This window comes from Salvelinus fontinalis, chromosome 10 (genome assembly GCF_029448725.1).
Source record: "Salvelinus fontinalis isolate EN_2023a chromosome 10, ASM2944872v1, whole genome shotgun sequence".
NCBI lineage: Eukaryota > Metazoa > Chordata > Actinopteri > Salmoniformes > Salmonidae > Salvelinus > Salvelinus fontinalis.
Window position 1 is genome coordinate 16,969,568 of NC_074674.1, and position 17,057 is coordinate 16,986,624.

General features: G+C 42.8%; 1 long non-coding RNA gene across 1 annotated transcript; it reads left to right on the top strand.

Annotated features, from left to right (window-relative positions):
• Positions 1 to 373: 373 nt before the first annotated feature.
• Positions 374 to 1,983, top strand: LOC129863716 (uncharacterized). Its single transcript, XR_008761009.1, has 3 exons — positions 374 to 475; positions 1,332 to 1,476; positions 1,582 to 1,983. It is a non-coding gene; the product is annotated as an uncharacterized LOC129863716 (long non-coding RNA).
• Positions 1,984 to 17,057: the final 15,074 nt, after the last annotated feature.

Below are 17,057 nucleotides of genomic sequence, written 5' to 3' on the forward strand. Positions count from 1 at the left end.
ATTGTTCCCACGTTCACCATAATCATGTTCCCCTCCACACTTAGCATATCTTTTCTTTCTTTTGCACAGATCCGCTACATGTCCCATTTGGCATTTAAAACGCCTTAATGGAGGTGGGACACTCTCTATCAGTGAAAGCCAGGAAGCCCATCTGTACTTTCTTGGGTACAACCTTCTCAAACATTAATAATACTGACAGACTTTAACTTCTCTTCCCCTCTTTCTTACTGAAAAACTTTTAATTAAGCTTCAACCACTATGCCACCCTCTGCATTTATATCATCTGTAGACAGACAGTGGAACCCCAGAAATGACTGTATCCAACCACCATCGCCCGTTTGACGTGTGGTCCAATCGTATTCACCCTTTGACTTTAGCCACCGCCCCAACTCGAATTTTCAGAAAACAAACGGCGGCCATGACACTTTCCCCGCATCCTATCATTGTTTACATCACACGGAGAGATAGTTACAAAGTAAGTATATTGCATAAGCTTGCATGAAATCGATTGTAATGTTATTGCTACATCTGTGAAGTTGTAAGAATGGAAAAGCGAATTGTAAACATTATTATACAGTGTGATCTCTGGTGTCAACTACCTATGATGCACGTACAGTAGCATTGGTTTCGGCATCGGTAGCTAACTTTACCGGTTGAATCAGCCACCGCTTTTCTGCATTTTCAATCATATTTTTTACAATCGTAGCTATTTTAATGCACACTATCGCTTAAATTCGTGCTTTGATTTATGGTATAAGACGTCTGTGAAGTTATGAGATCGTGTGCACGTGACGCAGGCTACAGTACAGTACAGTAATGTTATCATGCTACAGTAGTTTATTTTCGGTTCCAGTGTATGACACAGGTATATTGAACATGTATGTGGCAGTATCAGTCATGTATTAGCTAATACATGTATTATGTTAGCTAGTTTAATGCTGTTTGGTAGGCTATTCAATTCCCTTGACATTCTGCAAGCGTGAATACTTTACAGTAAGGGATGATATGCATTGCGTTAGTCTTACTATTTGCCCGTTAGATCTCACATGCATTGAATGCTAAACAACTTTACTACATGCTTTCCATAAATGCAGTGTGTACTTTGCAAAGATGAAAACCCTTCCATGGTGACACTCCCGTCCTGTATCTGTCATATAGGCCTATGCATTCTTTGTCCTATAGCTAGCTAACTAAATCTAGTAGCTGTCACTTACCATTTATGCTGCTGCTTGGCTGTAGATTTGCTCTCATGGTGTTGAGAATGATTAATACTGTAGCTGTCACTTATATATTCTCTGTATGTATTATGTATGAACCCTTGGACGTACAAGTACCACCAGCGCTCGCTCCTGCCTCGCGGTCGGCCTGCCCTGTGTGATCTACCCCAGGCTTCTGTCTTTCCCCCGGTGGGGTGAAGACCAGCAGAAGATGGTGATGTCCTTCTTGGCTCCAAGACATGCCTCAGAAAGTGCTGGGGTGAGTTTTTCTATAATAAACGAGAAGCTTAGAAATTGTAATTTAATATTTGCTAATGTTGGTTCGACAATTAGTAGTTTAACACTCTCTCCCTCTCTCAACAAGCATCAGCAGGGGTGGATTGGCTGGACGCTGTTGACCAGGAGCAGCATGGGGAGTTCCCAATTCAGCACTGACTTGCTTGAGAGACACCAGACCAACGTTGGTCCAGTGTGAACTGGCGGCCAGCAGTGGATTGCCCGACCGCCTTCTTCGCATGTCCACTGTTCCTCTGGATGCCCCTTTGTATGTAGGCATTTACGCTGACATGCCCCCAGCCTGGGTGAGGGCGTAATTCGTCACAGACTTGCTTGAGACACCAGACTAACGATGGTCCAGTGTCCAGTGTTGTTTTCCACATTTTGCACAGGTGTGGCATGTGGTGTGAGCTGATGTTCAATGTTCCCCTCCTGTGAAAATGTACAGTTATTTATTTTTGCAGACTTAAATAAATTGTTTTTTAATTAATTACATTTCCGTCCAGTTTTCGGTCACAAGGCACCTGTCACTAATTTAGTAAAAATTAAAAAAAGAAGGGGTATACTAGTCAGTTTTACAACTGAATGCATTCAACTGAAATGTGTATTGCACATTTAACCCAACCCCTCTGAATCAGAAAGGTGCAGGGGGCTGCCTTAATTGACATCCATGTGCAGGGAACAGTTGGTGAACTGCCTTGCACAGGGGTAGAACAACAGATTTTTACCTTGGGGATTCGATCCAGCAACCTTTCAGTTACTGGCCCAACACTCTAACCACTAGGCTACCTGCCAGTGTTTATCTGACTAGATTAAAAAATATATATAATAATTATGTCTCCCTTGCATAGATATATAACACTTGTTAACACCATTGGTCAGCTAGGAGAAATTAGAATAGGTAAGGGTGAGTTGAAGATGAGTGCAATATAAACCTAAGAGATGGTGAAAGTTCAACAAGGTTGCATAATATTGATTTTCTATATGTAAAAACAGTAAACTCAGTTATCAAGGTTTAAAGGACCAATATGTCTGAATGTTTGATCACAAATAAATGTGCCACTCCTATCCAGAATATTAGGCTATTTTCTGGTATAGCGTACTATGATTGGTTTACTTCATGTTTGTTTGATAAAAAAAAGATTTATAAAAGAGACAGAACTATTTAAGTCTTTAGAAAGAATATAGATCAAAAGCTATGGTTGATGCCACTTTTTAATCCATAGACCTACCAGAAGAGGGCATTATTGTATTGTAGAGAGTAAATGGCTTGCCTTACCTTCTCAGTGGGAATTATCCTGCTGCATTACAGCCACCTTTTTAAAGTCTACAAATCACCTATACTACACTCTTTACATTCACCATACAGTGCCTTCGTAAAGTATTTTGTTACATTACAACCTTATTCTAAAATGGATGGGGGGGGGGGGAAGAATCCTTAGCAATCTACACACAATACCCCATAATGACAAAGCAAAAACAGGTTGTCAGAAATGTTTGCAAATGTATTAAAAATATAAATACCTTAAGTATTCAGACCCTTTGCTATGAGACTCGAAGTTGAGCTCAGGTGCATCCTGTTTCAATTGATCATCCTTGAGATGTTTCTACAACTTGATTGTAGTCCACCTGTGGTAAATTCAATTGATTGGACATGATTTGGAAAGGCACACACTTGTCTATATAAGGTCCCACAGTTGACAGTGCATGTCAGAGCAAAAACCAAGCCATGAGGTCAGAGAAATTGTCCGTAGAGCGCCGAGACAGGATTGTGTCGAGGCACAAATCTGGGGAAGGATACCAAAACATTTCTGCAGTGGTGAAGGTCCCCAAGAGCACAGTGGCCTCTGTCATTCTTAAATGGAAGAAGTTTGTAACCACCAAGACTCTTCCTACTGATAGCTGCCTGGCCAAACTGAGCAATTGGGGGAGAAGGGCCTTGGTCAGGGAGCCCGATGGTCACTCTGATAGCTCATGAGTTCCTCTGTGGAGATGGGAGAACCTTCCAGAAAGGTTCCAAATCAGGCCTTTATGATAGAGTGGCCAGACGAAGCCACTCTTCAGTAAAATGCACATGACATCCTGCTTGCAGTTTGCCAAAAGGTACCTAAAGACTATCAGACCATGAGAAACAAGATTCTCTGGTCTAATGTAACCAAGATTGAACTCTTTGGCATGAATGCCAAGCGTCACTTCTGGAGGAAACCTAGTACCATCCCTACGGTGAAGCATGGTGGTGGCAGCATCATGCTGTGGGGATGTTTTTCAGCGGCAGGGACTGGAAGCCTAGTCAGGGTTGAGGGAAAGATGATCAGAGCAAAGTACAGAGAGACCATTGATGAAAACCTGTTCCAGAGTGCTCAGGACCTCAGACTGTGGCGCTGGTTCACCTTCCAACAGGACAACGACCCTAAGCACACAGCCAAGACGACGCAGGAAAATTGATTACACCCCCACCCATCAATCTACACACAATACAACATAATGACAAAGCAAAAACAAGTTTTTAGAAATGTTTACTAAAAACTGAAATATGACATTTATATAAGTACTCAGACCCTTTACTCAGTACTTTGTTGAAGCACCATTGGCAGCGATTACAGCCTTGAGTCTTCTTGGGTATGATGCTATAAGCTTGGCACATCTGTATTTGGCAAATTTCTCCCATTCTTCTCTGCAGATCTTCTCAAGCTCTGTCAGGTTGGATGGGGAGCATTGCTGTACAGCTATTTTCAGGTCCCTCCAGAGATGTTCAATCAGGTTCTAGCCGGGCTCTGGCTGGGCCACTCAAGGACATTCAGAGAGTTGTTCCGAAGCCACTCCTGCATCGTCTTGGCTTCGGAACAATTCTCTGAATGTCCTTGAGTGGCCCAGCCAGAGCCCGGCTAGAACCTGATTGAACATCTCTGGAGGGACCTGAAAATAGCTGTACAGCAATGCTCCCCATCCAACCTGACAGAGCTTGAGAAGATCTGCAGAGAAGAATGGGAGAAATTTGCCAAATACAGATGTGCCAAGCTTATAGCATCATACCCAAGAAGACTCAAGGCTGTAATCGCTGCCAATGGTGCTTCAACAAAGTACTGAGTAAAGGGTCTGAGTACTTATATAAATGTCATATTTCAGTTTTTAGTAAACATTTCTAAAAACTTGTTTTTGCTTTGTCATTATGTTGTATTGTGTGTAGATTGATGGGTGGGGGTGTAATCAATTTTAGAATTAAGGCTGTAACTTAACAAAATGTGGAAAAAGTCAAGGGGTCTGACTGAATACTTTCCGAAGGCACTTTATATTAATTTGTATGTCATGAATCTTTAAGTATGTTTGCCATTATGTGCCTCGGTTTTCAGAATTTAAAGGCGCCCACTAGAGGTCAATGCTATGGAAGTCCAGAGAGGACATATGAATAAGTAAATTCCCTCGTTCTGTTGAGATCATAACTTGTTATTTATTTCATGATCACGACATAACAGAAGTTGTTTTGTTGAGATCACGAGATAAACTCTATAAATCGGTGGAACGGTATTGATAATAGAGTGACGGTATGGCTGAGGCGGCAGAGCTCATGGTGGATCAGCATATACGTTTCTATTGATTGCTACACTAAGGGATGGTACATTTCATGTTAAGATCATGCTTTCATTTGTGTTTGGAGCTCATTATCATTAGGCATTTAAGCCCTCATGGGGCATTTAAGACCTGAACAATGCCTGACAAGCAGCCCTGTCTCCCAGGCTGTGTGCCACCTCCAAGACCACAGCCTTGGCTAGTCTTCTGAGCGTACGAGCTAGCTAGCTAGTTTTCTATGCTGGTTGTTAGCTTCCATAATTGATATGTGTATAAATGTAAGGCACACTTCATATTTTATGGATAATATTAATATTTACAGAGTGGGAAAAACGTTTACAGAGTGGGATCAGAGCTCCATTACTGACAGGCTGATCAGATTGACAGGGTGCTTCATACGTAAAGCTCCTTGCAGGCAGATTAGCAGTCAATGCATTATGTATATGATCTGAGTCTGCTATTGAATCTGATCAGCCTGCCAGGAATAGAGCTCACTTCCTGGATCAGATATGTATCTGCCTATAAAGTACTTTGACAGCTAATCTGCCTGCAGGGGCTTTACCTTTGAAACAGCCTACAAGGCAGCATCCTGACTTATCAGCTACTGGGGCTGAAAGTGAATATGATCAGTGTGTCAGGAATGGAGCTCACCCACTGTAAACATGAAGAATCCCTGATGATTATACACATATAATTTATGCAAGATACAACTAGGGCTGTGGCGGTCATGACATTTTGTCAGCTGGTAATTGCCATGCAAATGTAAGAAGTGCAGTAATGTTATGGCTAGCCTCAATTAGCCTAGTTAGCTAGCTTCTCTCAGTTTGATGTAGTCAAGACACGTACTATGTAATTGGACGTGAGGCTAAATAACTAGCAAGAAGTTAGTCTAGTGCGAGATAACAGTGTTTGCAGTCTCTCCCTCCATGCCTGCTCTGAGGCTCATGGTGCTATGAGCCTCCCATATCTTACTCACACGTTCACATTCACACACACTGCACGGCTTCCGCTCCCTAATAGCCTTTAGCTGCTCGCTCTTTGCCTCTCTCTCTCTCGCTAACTTTCTCCATGGGTCCGGTTTAATAAAGTAGCATAACTATTGGCTTTTCTGCTGCTTCCCTCACACGAATCGGACCGGTTGTCCTTTAGGTCCTTTCGGAACCAGCCGCGACTGGGAGACCCATGGGGTGACGTACAATTGGCCCAGCGTCGTCAGGGTTAGGGGAGGGTTTGGCCGGCCGGGATGTCCTTGTCCCATCGCGCTCTAGCGACTCCTGTGGCGGGCTGGGCGCATGCACGTTGACACGGTCGCCAGGTGTACGGGGTTTCCTCTGACACATTGGTGTGGCTGGCTTCCGGGTTAAGCGTGCACTGTGTCAGGAAGCAGTGCGGCTTGGCAGGGTTGTGTTCCAGAGGACGCACGGCTCTCGACCTTCGCCTCTCCCGAGTCCGTACGGAAGTTGCAGCGATGGGACAAGACTGTAACTACCAATTGGATATGATGAAATTGGGGAGAAAAAAGGGTCACAGGGAATTTGACTGTGGTCATTACTTGTGACTGCCGGTGTGGTGGTAATACGGTCACCGTGACAGCCATAGCTACAAACAGCATAGATAACCATCTAGCTAGCTACCTAACTAACAAGACTACCTAGCTAGCTAGCTCGCTCACAAGACTAGCCAAGTTAGCTGCGTTGTTCCTTGCATGCGATTGGCTGTGGTCTTGGGGGCGCCACGTAGCCTGGGAGACAGGGCTGCCTGTCAGGCATCATTAAGGGGTTAAATGCCCCACGAGCACATTGCGATCAAAGTGGCCACAGGGCTCCTTGATGAGGTGGTTATCATGCTTCTGAACAAATGAATGGATAATGCATGCTACTTTCGATTATCTCTTGAGCTCGACAAAATCACTTTTATTATGTTGTGATCATGAGGTAAATAAGTTGTTATCTCAACATAAAAAATATATAAAGTCCTTTTTACATCAGCAGATGTCACTAAATGCTTATACAGAAACTCAGTTTAAAACCCCAAACAGCAAGCAATGCAGATGTAGAAGCAAGGTGGCTAGGAAAAACTCCCTAGAAAGGCAGGAACCTAGGAAGAAACCTAGAGAGGGACCAGGCTCTGAGGGTGTGCCAGGTGGAGATTATAAGAGAACCGTTAAGGTCAGATTGTTCTTCAAGATGTTCAGACATTCATAGATGACAAGCAGGTTCAAATAATAATCACAGTGGTTGTAGAGGGTGCAACAGGGCAGGTTTGGTAGAGAGGGAGGGGAAAGAGAGAGAGATGGAGAGAGAGAGAGAGAGAGGGGGGAGAGTGAGATAGAGGGTCGAAAACAGCCGGTTCCATAGCCACAGGCAGAACAGTTGAAACTGGAGCAGCAGCACGATAAGGCAGCACGTCTGGTGAACAGGCCAGGGTTCCATAGTCACAGGTACAACAGCAGAAACTGGACGGGGATGGGGACAGCCAGGAGTTATCAGGCCAGATAGAGCTGAGGCATGGTCCTAGGGTTCTGGTTTTCCAGGAGGGGAAAGAGAGAGGGACAGAGTGAGAGATAGATGGGAGAATTAGAGGGATCATACTCAAATTCACACAGGACACCAGATAAGGCAGCATAATTCCACCAGATAGGACAGACTGACCCTAGACCCCGGCACATAAACTATTACAGCATAGATACTGGAGGCTGGGACGGGGGGTCAGGGGACACTGAGGCCATGTCCGACGATACCCCTGGACAGGGCCAACCAGGAGGACATAACCCCACCCACTTTGCCAAACACAGCCCCTACACAGCCCCTACACCCCTAGAGGGATCTCAACAGACCTCCAGCTTACTACCCTGAAACAAGGTTGAGTATATCCCACGACGATCTGCTCCACCGCTCAAACCCAAGTGGGCGCAAAACCTGACAGCAAGATCACGTCCATGACTCAACCCACTCAAGTCGGGTAGAGTGAAAAAAAGAACCTGTCAAGACACGATGCACCCATCCTAAGGACGGCATGGAGGAGCACTAGTAAGCCAGTGACTCAGACCCTGTAATAGGGGAGCCGTAATAGAAACAGCAAGGGCGGTTCGTCACTCCAGTGCCTTGCTGTTCACCGCACCCCTGAGCCAGACTACACTCTACCATAGGACCTACTGAAGAGATGAGTCTTCATTAAAGACTTAAAGGTTGAGACTGAGTCTGCGTCTCTCATATAGATAGGCAGAACATTCCATAAAAATGGAGCTCTATATGAGAAAGCCAAATCAGAGAGATGGGTTGGAACAAGTCCATGTAATGCTTTGTAGGTTAGCAGTAAAACCTTGAAATCAGCCCTAGCCTTAACAAGAAGCCAGTGTAGAGAAGCTAGTAATATGATAACATATTATCATTCCAGCAGCCGTATTTAGCACTAACTGAAGTTTATTTAGTGCTTTATCCGGGTAGCAGGAAAATAGAGCATTGCAGTAATCTAATCTAGAAGTAACAGGAGCATGGAATAGCTTTTCTGCATAATTTTTTTGACAAAAGGTTTCAGATTTTTGTAATATCACAAAGATGGAAGAAAGCTGCTCTTATCCTTGATAAGTTTGTCAAAAGAGAGATAAGAGGTCCAGAGTAACGCCAAGGTTTTTCACAGTTTTATTTGAGACGACTATACGACCGTCAAGATGAATTGTCAGATCCAACATCAGATCTCTTTGTTTCTTGGGACCTAGAACTAGCATCTCTTTTTTACTACACCGTATTCAAAAGACTAGCCAGCTGGCTAGTCTGGAGCTGTATTTGTCATACGCATCTAAGGAACATTTTGCCCTAGACGTCGTCTTTGTCTTCACCATTTAATAGTGTCTCCTAAATTTTGGTATCTTTAATAAATGCCAATTTATTTGGTTATTCCAAAATTTCTAATCAGCATTTTGTTGAACTTCAAAATAGTAATCAATCAACTTAAGTTAATCAAAAGAAAACCAAACACAAAACAACTACAACAAAAAATTTCAAAGGCATTTGATCAAATAACATTTAATAATCATCAGTCTGTCAATTTGTGGTGGACGGTGGTGCATCCGCTGGAAGGACTGTTCTCCGCTGTCAAGTGAGGTAGGGTGAGCAACCTGTTGGGGGAGACAGACGGAACAAACAGGGCCCAGACCCGCCTGGCCACGGAGCACTCAACAAACAGGTGGTAGATGTTTTCAGCTCTCTGCACGTGCTATGTGCCGTCTTTACATGAATTACCTAGTGGAGAAGCAACCATGAACAGCCATCCATGAGATGTCTTTCTGTTTGTTTGTGATGTCGTGGTGATTGAACTTTAACCATACCTGTTGCGGCTCTATGGCTGAGCTGGCTCTCAGGTAGGAAATGGTGTCCTTGGAGCGGATGTGGGCCATGATGTCCTTGTACATCCAGGATGCCAGCCTCAACCGTGGGCAGACCTGACCTGAAGGCAAAATCTTTCCACGTCTTGTACACTGGTGGGGGGTCCCAGCAATAGGGTACAGTGGGGTCGATGGTGCTGAGTCCGAGGGTTCTGAGGATGGGAGTGGCAAAGTACCGTTCAAAGTACCGTTCAAAGTACCCGGCTTTCCTGTCGGTCTTGTGGATGTTGGTGACCAAGTTGGACAGTCCCTGTGCCTTAATGATGTTAAGGATGTCTGGGACCCTGCTTTGTGCAGGGTGCTGCGCTTGAGTTGCTCCATCTGGCTCCCCCAGACAAAGGTGAGCATCATGCGTTCGATCTTCTTGCTGGTCTCTCTCTCCCGGGAGAAACAACCTGCCTAGGTACAGTAGAATGGGGAGAACGGTTGCCTTCAGGACCAGGATCTTACCCGTCATTGTGAGGGACCATGCGCTCAATTTGCAGATCTTCTGTTGAACGTGGTGGATGATCTCCTCCCACCTGATGGAGCCATCTCCTTCCCTCTGACCCCAAGCAGCTTTTTGGTCTCTGTTTTGACAGGGAAAGAGGTGGTGAGAGTCTCATGCCAGTCCTGTGAAAGGTACAGTTCACTCTTAACCCTGTTGATGAGGGCACCAGTGGCTGCATAGTAGTCTTCCACCACCTTTCCATAAAGAGACGTGTTTTTCTACATCATAATGTACACAGTGCGACCTTTGGTAGGTTGGCTGCTGGTAGGCTTTGGCGGCAAAGCCAAGTCAGCCCGTGCTCATGGTTCACTTCTCACAGGGTAAGTTAAATGATAGGCTACAATGACTTTTCTCATGGTCGACATCGAAAATGCCAATACAAATGTAACAACAGCACAACAAAATAGTTCAACAAGTTCCTTGAATTTTCTTTTGCGGGTGCCTGTTCATTATAGGATAGACACTTGTGGTTTAGCTGCACCAATCAAAGCAGTGAAGGAAGTAGTGAAGCAAGACTTTAGTGGTAAAAACCATTCATCTTGGGGAAACGGGGGGAGCAGCGTTGCAAAATGCAATCATATCACGCAATTATACCATTTATAAAATGGTCATATATATTTTTTTAATACAGACAAGCTAAAAAATGTCCTAAAATTATCACATTTTCTGATAAAAAAGTGGAGGTGCAACTTTGCACCCCGTATTTGAATTAGCTCCATGGCTCAGGCGTACAAGTATGGGCTATGCCGAAAAGCTGTTTAGCTCAGTCGTGACTGGCGAAGAGGAAGAACTTTGCAGGTGTTTTTTAAATATTTTCTTTATCATGCTTGTGGGAGGTAACATTAAAATTAAACCCAGCACTGAAAATAAAAGTAGACTGAAAAGTATTAGCATGTCATATCGTAGGGGAAACACAGCAGAGCCGCATAAAAAATCAGAAGTCCCCAATTCGGATTTCCCACTTCAAGCCCAGCTATAAATGATTTACTCTGGACGTTGTCTTTCAGTTGAAAACATTTATATTTCTGTTCTTGTGGGCTTTAAAGAGGATTAAATAGCATCCACTGGCCCTTGTGAAATGTTCCCCTTGTTTACATGCTAACACTGCGCTCTGAAGTTTTGGTATTACCTTTACAGTGGTTAGGACATGTTTTAACATAGTCAGAGAACACTGAAAGCGGTGGGTCAAATTACACACACACAACTAAAAAAGCTGTGAAGCATCACTCAAACATGAGTTTTGGTCTCATTGGTTCCATGTGGCCATGTGGATTTTTTTAAGCGCATATAATGTAATGTAGGTAGATCAAAAGATTGTGAGAGAATCTGATGAGAATGGAGAGAATTTTAAACAGTGAAATATTTTAGGTTTAATGTACAACCACTTTTCTATGTTGTAGCCTAAGAGGCTGTACAATTTCACACACATACATTGCATTTGGGATGTGTCAGTTTAGTCAATCTGAGGATACATCTAAACTAAATACACTATGAGTATTCCATCCACATCCATACAATGCTAAATTGTTGTTTTCTGAATGATATGAGTAAATGGTATGTCATTTTTCTATCTGAGAGGGAGGAATTTTCTAACATGGTCTCATTAGCTGTGCTATAAGCCAGAGGATGTGGGCGACACACAACAAAGGTCAGAGATGGAGACAGAATGTTCTGCTGGAATTAGCATACTTCACTTTCTACTACTCACCGTCTACTTGTGTGAGGAGTTTTAAAATTGTTGGCTGATGATCAGATGCAGTGTTGTAATACTATGCTGGTAGTGTACGTGTGTGTGTGTGTACGTTCTCTGGATATAAAGTTTGGAGAGTAGCATAAGGTAACCAGTCCATCCAGTATGCATAATAACAGTCTACACTCAAAGACGATTACTAGAATTTGTTGCAATTTTGGAGTATAGGCTAGACCAATTATGTCCCAAAGATATCTTAAATCTACTGTATGTTTTCTTTAATATTTGTCTGCTGTTCGTAATAGGCTATTAGTCTATGTATTGTATAACGATACAATCCTTATTTTAATTCCGTTTTTGGGGGGCTTGGGCTCATATATAGGCCTCTGCATATGCATATGCGTGTTTTGAATGAATCATCACCTGTCCATCTCATTGTGTTTGGCTTTGAAGCAACATCCAACGATCATGTTTTCAACTCAGTTTCAACCTGTATTGGAACTTCTTTCTTCAAATTGATCATCACAGTGAGGTGAGTTTTAAAAGCACGATACTGTTTTGATGACAAGTGTTTGATGTGATTTTCGATTGCATTTGCATTGACGTCAGAGAGGTTAGAGGGACAAGAGAGCCCCGAGTACCAGCCCATTAGCGACCCGACAGTCGTTCGGGAGTTGGATACTACCAACACATGTCCAGGGTGCATAAGAAGAGATGACCGTGACTCAGCGGTCACATGGAATTTTACTGCGGTCATGACTCATGACTGCCGGTGTGGCGGTAATACGGTCACCGCGACAGCCCTACCTAAGCCTATACAATTTCACACACACACACACGTTGCATTTGGTGTGTCAGTTTAGTCAATCTGAGGATACATCTAAACCAAATACACTAGTCCATCCACATGCCCACACAATGCTAATTTGTTGTTTTCTGAATGATTTGAGTAAATGGTGTGTCATTTATTTTCTATCTGAGAGGGAGGTCTTTCCTAACATTAGCTGTGCTATAAGCCAGAGGACGTGGGCGACACACAGCCAGGTCAGAGATGGAGATGGAACGTTCTGCTGGAATTAGCATGCTTCACTTCCTACTACTTACTGTATACTTGTGAGGGGTTTTAATATTGTTGGCGGATGATTAGATGCAGTGTTGCAATACTATGCTGGTAGTGTGTGTCTGTGCATGTGAGAGAGCTGCCTCTATCTTTGAGTCTTGATCTATGATAAATGTACATACATGTGTATATCACATGCATGTGTTGTTGATTTGCGTATTTATCCTCCTATATTTTCTGATGACTGTTGCAGAAATGAGGTGTCACAGCTACAGTATAGTGAGGCCATCCAGCCAACTACAGCAACACCCCACATGAAATTGGAGGGGAGGCAGACTGAGTGAAAACAAAGAATGACTTGCAAAAGACCAAGACAAAAATCGAACTAATTGCCAAACAGCAGGAGGGAGGATATTTTTCATATTAGCACTTGTTTTAGTACAGAAGGATCCCTCATTCATGACCAGGGCCAGGTCTGCTTTCTTAGCTAAGTGGAAAAATAAATTATTGTTGACGTTTGTATGTGTATGTTTTGCATTGTTTACATTTCCTTAATAAAATCGTACAAAAAAAAGGAAAAACAGGTTATTTATTAATACACCCAGTGTGCCTTGCCTTTTAGAATGAATTGTAGAGTTACCACCCATGACTGTATTTGTTCGTGACATGGGTATGGTTGTTGAATTCGTTCATTTTTAGTCCTATGGACAGAAAAAGAATGTTTATGACAGTACATTACAAAGTCTTACTTTGACAGCTATGTTTTGCCCCAACACTGGTGTTAGGACCCCAATGGCTTACAGATTGTCTTGCAAAGTAAAAAGTAATTTGCATATACCCTGCCTCTTCCGCGCCCCCATATTCCAGAAGTAAGAAACCTACATAAACATGCAAAGTATAGACCATATATTGTGTTCCCTACAGATTACAGAACATAGCAGAACCTCTCAACTATCCATTCACACCCCAGTCCTATCTACAGATTATGTAACATTTTTGTAGTGATGTGAAACTGAGGCTTTCTGAAGACTTTGGGGCTTTCACCAAATTGTGCTGAAAAACTGTTAATTACTTGGAGCTTTTAACACAATGCACATTAGTGCCAACTGTTGGTCAGCAATGAATAGAAATGTAGAAATGTAGAAATGTATTCCACATTCGGAAAGTATTCCGACCCCTTGACTTTTTCCACATTTTGTTACGTTACAGCCTTATTCTAACATTTATCAAATTGTATTTTTTTCCTCATCAATCTACACACAATTCCCCATACTGAGAAAGCAAAAACAGGTGTTTTCTTTAGCAAAAAAATAAGTATTTACTCAATACTTTGTTGAAGCACCTTTGGCAGTGATTACAGCCTTGAGTCTTCTTGGGTATGATGCTACAAGCTTGGCACACCTGTATTTGGGGAGTTACTCCCATTCTTCTCTGCAGATCCTCTCAAGCTCTGTCAGGTTGGATGGGGAGCGTCACTGCACAGCTATTTTCAGGTCTCTCCAGAGATCCCAACTTCACCGCAGGGATGGTGCCAGGTTTCCTCCAGACGTGACCCTTTGCATTCAGGCCAAAGAGTTCAATCTTGGTTTCATCAGACCAGAGAATCTTGTTTCTCATTGTCTGAGAGTCCTTAAGGTGCCTTTTGGCAAACTCCCAGCTGGCTGTCATTTGCCTTTTACTGAGGAATGTCTTCTGTCTGGCCACTCTACCATTAAGGCCTGATTGGTGGAGTGCTGCAGAGATGGTTGTCCTTCTGGAAGGTTCTCACATCTCCACAAAGGAACTCTGGAGATCTGTCAGAGTGACCATCAGGTTCTTGGTATACTCCCTGACCAAGGCCCTTCTTCCCCAATTGATCAGTTTAGCCGGGCAGCCAGCTCTAGGAAGAGTCTTGGAGGTTCCAAACTTCTCCCATTTAAGAATGATGGAGGCCACTGTGTTTTAGGGGACCTTCAATGCTGCAGATATGTTTTGGTGCCCTTCCCCAGATCTGTGTCTTGACACAATCCTGTCTCGGAGCTCTACCGACAATTCCTTCAACCTCATGACTTGGTTTTTGCTCTGACATGCACTGTTAACTGTGGGTCCTTATATAGACAGGTGTGTGCCTTTCCAAACCATGTCCAATCAATTGAATCTACCACAGGTGGACTCCAATCAAGTTATAGAAACATCGCAAGGATGATCAATGGAAATAGGATGCACCTGAGCTCGACTTTGAGTCTCATAGCAAAGGGTCTGAATACGTATGTAGTGAAGGTATTTCCGTTTTTTATTTTGAATATATTTGCAAAAAATTCTAAATACCTGTTTTCACTTTGTCATTGTGGGGTATTGTGTGTAGATTGATGAGGCAAACAAAAATATTTGATCAATTCTAGAATAAGGCTGTAACGTAACAAAATGCGGAAAAAGGTTAGTGGTCTGAATACTTTCCGAATGCACTGTATATCAAATATCCGTGGCGCAGGGGTTAATCGCGGGTCTTAGCATCTTATCAGTTACTGTTATAGGTTCGCACCTTCCACCGTGCTTCCTTTTTTGCTGTGAATCTCTCTTTTTTTGCTGTCAAGAACTATGAATCTATGGCATTATTTAGGATAGAAGCTTATACTTCACTAAATAAAACAAATTGTTTGAACAACAATGTGCAGAAAGTGTGGTGTCATCAAATATTTTCAAATGAATATGCTTCCACCGGGATTCAAACCTATTTCCTACCATCTGTGAGTGTTCTGGTCCCCGAGACCCTGACCAAAGATTTTTTTTAACTAACCCACGATCGACCATAGCCTGTCGTTTCCAATTGGAACAAATTAGTCATAGTGGGCAGAACAAACAAGGAGGGGGGCAGAGCCCAGCATGAGCTATAGCAAGATCTGATTGGGGCGTTCTAGAATGTATTTGCATATTTCCATTAGGGACCTCCTACTCTGTGAAGTGTGCATGTGAAATAACCCAATTCGCCCTTGAACTCCTTCTAAACGGCAATTTTTTTTTTACCTTGGCAAAGGGTAAAATCTACAAAACTAAGTCCACTCGGATTTTTGTTTTGGGAACAGAAAACTGTATTGAGATCAAATGTTTCATCGATGAGAAAATGTACACTGTGAAATATCTGGCTCATTTGTCTATCTCTGCTTCGACTCTACCTGCTGAACTACCGTTCCGGTGACGCTACATAGAAAAATCCTAATTACATTGTAAGTACGGTGTCAAGTAGAGCTCGGTGTTTGAAAGCAACTTGGAATCGAGGAAAGCCCCGGAACCACGGAAAAAATCTGTGAAAAACCACTTGATCTAACAAGTCTTTGGACGTCATTGATCACATGATAATGTTATGTTGAAACAAGCATCAGTACACTGCATCAGAGCTCCGGTATCATACGTCGCATCATTCAAATTTTGTCCTGTAGGTTTTCTCAAGGAACCCCCCCCCCCCCACTGCTATGTCAAAGAAAATACATCTAAAGTATTTATAACAAAGTATACTATAGTATTTTTTATGAGAGAGAGAGAGCGAGAGAGTGATCACAGTCACACAAATGTTAAAAACAGAGTATTTTCATTATTGAAAAAGAAACTCTGTTGCTTGACTAAGCTTACAGCAGTCAGAGTTGTGTTGAGTAATAATCTAGGTGAGGGCAGTCACTGTTTGTTCAGTCTGCTTCATAAAACTTAAAGCCAACATTCCCATGTCCACAGAACGAGACCCAGTTTTAACGTGGTGGCAGGAAAGTTGTAACTATAATGACTACATGTCATCAATACTGTACTTTCTTTCCACCACCATTTTTCTTTTAGGTTAATACTTTATCAGGACTTGGGAGCAGTTTCTAAAACAAGTTCTACGGTATTGAGAAATGCCTACGCTTACTGACAAATGTTTATGATTGATGACATATATAAAGGGGAAGAAGCAGTGAAGAGAGGAAGGGGACTTTCACATAAGTCATTTTACAGAAAAAAGGTGTGTGTGTGTGATCTATGATATTATTCATACTCAACCAATGAAATAGGTAAATATTGTACACTGAGTGCACAAAACATTAGGAACACCTTCCTAATATTGAGTTGAACCCCCTTTTGCCCTCAGAACAGCCTCAATTAGTCGGGGCTTGGACTTCAAGGTGTCGAAACGTTCCACAGGGATGTTGGTCCATGTTGATTTCAATGCTTTCCACAGTTGTGTCAAGTTGGCTGGATGTCCTTTGGGTGGTGGACCATTCTTGATACACACAGGAAACTGTTGAGTGTGAAAAACCCAGCAGTGATGCAGTTCTTGACACACTCAAACCGGTGTGCCTGGCATCTACTACCATACCTCGTTCAAAGGCTTTTGTCTTGCCCGTTCAAAGGCTTTTGTCTTGCCC